This window comes from Nicotiana tabacum, chromosome 8 (genome assembly GCF_000715075.1).
Source record: "Nicotiana tabacum cultivar K326 chromosome 8, ASM71507v2, whole genome shotgun sequence".
Taxonomy (NCBI): Eukaryota; Viridiplantae; Streptophyta; class Magnoliopsida; order Solanales; family Solanaceae; genus Nicotiana; species Nicotiana tabacum.
This window is the reverse complement of record NC_134087.1, coordinates 130,025,330-130,027,983: the sequence shown is the minus strand read 5'-3', so window position 1 is coordinate 130,027,983 and position 2,654 is coordinate 130,025,330. Positions and strand designations below refer to the sequence as shown.

Sequence of the window (2,654 nt, the reverse complement as noted above, 5' to 3'; positions counted from 1 at the left end):
AGTCCACAATTGATTTGGCCTACATGATGAAGTACGCTTGAATTATTTCAAAAGCTTGCTGTGATTCTGTTTTTGGTTCCCGAATGAGAATTCGGTTAAAGCTCATGTATTTGGACTGTCACGAGATAAACAAATGTGGAACACAATTAGATAGGCTAAACATTGGTTGCAACAAGTTAATATTAAAGAGGTTCGCTTATTTAGTCAATTATCCGATTTTTAGGTGAGCATAAACTCATTATGGTCCTTGAATGTGCTGATTCCTGGGCCCAGTCGTGCTTCACGCAAATTAAGCCCCAAACTATGAGGTGCTTGGGATTCCCATTGAGCCCAACAACGAAATGAGCTGTCTTGAGAAAGTGAGCCTCAATATTGGGCTCTAGGTCCTTTTGAATTTCAGGCCCATAATTAGGCCAGACTGCACAATTATTAACATTTCTAACACTAATTGTTGAACATTTTTTTTAACATACAACAGAAAAATAATCGACTGGAGTCATTGCCATTGCATTTGTACTTTGCAATCAAATCTTTACTCTAACATTTAACTTCATAAATCATTTCAATTACAATTACATGTCAAAGTTTCATATTACAGTCCCAAACATCAAAAAAATTCAATCGAGAAAAATATGCAATGATTTCAAACACCTCTGATGGCCGAGTTTGGCTTCACCGATTTAGCCAACTTAGTAGTCACCTCTATAAATTACAACCATGTTTATTGCAGCAATAACCTTTTCCTGTCACGATTTTACTACCAACATTACTTAGTACAACATTAGGAACATATTTGAACTAGAATTCATGCTCAAAATAGTCTGGGATATTAGAACATGACCTAACAGAGATAGCATATGCTTTAGAGAAGTTGAAGGGCAATAATAAAATAATAAGGTCAAGCAGATTTCAATTTCATTCACTTAAACATTTACAACCTTTCACGTGAAATCTAAAACACCACATCACTAAAGACACCATAAATGCCTGAAAAATCACAGAAGAACACTTGATTATGCCCAATTCAAACATGTGAGTTCATAGATGTGTACCTTTATCAGCAGAATAGACAATAAAAAAGAAAATAGATCTCTGAAAACTGGGAAGAAGCAACAGCAAAAATACAGCATCAGAAAATCCAATACAACAGCTTCACACCTCAATCCAAAAATCCCAGCAACATGGAGAAAACCAGTAAAATATGGAGAAGAAAAGCAGTCCGAAAATCTCTATTTTTCTTTGTTTTCTGTTTTCTCTTTCTAGCTTTCAAACCCAGAAGAATAAAAGACTCACAATGAAAATGGAGAAACCAATCTCTGAATTTCTCAGGGTTTTTCTTGTGTAAATCGTGTGTCAAGTCTGTCCGAAAATTCAGCAAGTGCCCTCCTTATATAGAATATGTGAAAACCTTATGATGGAATAAAATCAGGTACAAAAGAATCTGCCAGCTTTCCTTAAATTCAGGTAAATGACATCTTTTGTACGGATAGATGTACTTAAATTTTGCATCTTATCTAAACAATATTGGGACAGCTGTCCCTTTCTAGAAGTTTCTTTTCATTTTAACTCTTTTAAACTTCTGAAAATTCAACTTTTTTTCCAAAAATCTGATTTAACTTAATTAATTTATTGCACTTTAATCCCTCATTTAGCAATTTTATGTATTACTGCCTTAGATTTCTTGATTTTAGCTTCCAATTAACTCCCTTAAAGTTTCTATTATTACTCTTTCAACCATTTAATTCCAATTGATACTCAACATTAACAAACAAACAATTAAAACCAAATCAAAGACCAAACAGAACAGAAACAAAACTACTAGTTAAACCTAACTAAATCACCGAACTAATTTGATTAGCCTAAACATATGCGATTAAAGTAACGATCCCGCAATTAGCTAGACAATGGAATCAATTAAACAAAATAAATAAGAAATTAAAACATTAACTGATAATTTCAAAACAGAAAAAGAAAAAGAAACAAAGGAACAAGAGAGGAGGGGTATACTGATTTTGTCCAGAAATGAATATCGACGAACGATGAAGGCGATGAAACTTTGGCGGTCATTGCCATGGGAATACCATCCGGTGACTTTCAAAATGAACCAAACTATCATGAATCGATTGCTCGTGTCAAGAGCAATCAACTCATGTAAGATGTAAGTTTGACCCAAAACGTTCTTGAAATTTCCATAAAAATCAAATTTAGGTTTTTTCTGACTTTCTTATATCCGAAATTGGAGAAGATGGGTGGGGATTTTGGAAAAATTAGTGAGATACTAGTGAGGAGGGAGGTGTGGGGACTATGTGGTAAAGATTGGGGTGATTTCGTGACTGGCTGCCGCTGTGGGTGATTTCCGGCAGCGCCTGTTGGCGGAAGCTCAGAGAGGTGATGAAGATGGTGAAAGGGGAAGGTCTCTTGGTTTGGGGGGGGAGGGGGGTGTTATGACAGTTAAATGGGATTTTGAGAGATCAGTTTGGAGCCGTTGGACTAAAGATTTTAAACGGCTTAGATCCACTGTCTACAAAACGGGGTCGTATGGTTGGGGTGTGGACCAGATCGGGCAGGGTTTTTTGGGGCTTGGGCGGATGGAGAAGAATTGGGCCAAAGGGACCTGGCCTAATTTGATTTAAAACTGAAAAGGTATTCTTCTC

At 36.1% G+C, this 2,654-nt stretch overlaps 1 long non-coding RNA gene across 1 annotated transcript; it reads right to left on the bottom strand.

Moving 5' to 3' along the window:
* Window positions 1-531: 531 nt before the first annotated feature.
* On the bottom strand, window positions 532-2,451 carry LOC107801988 (uncharacterized). Its single transcript, XR_001651739.2, has 2 exons — window positions 2,008-2,451; window positions 532-987 (listed from the first exon to the last, which is right to left on the bottom strand). It is a non-coding gene; the product is annotated as an uncharacterized LOC107801988 (long non-coding RNA).
* Window positions 2,452-2,654: the final 203 nt, after the last annotated feature.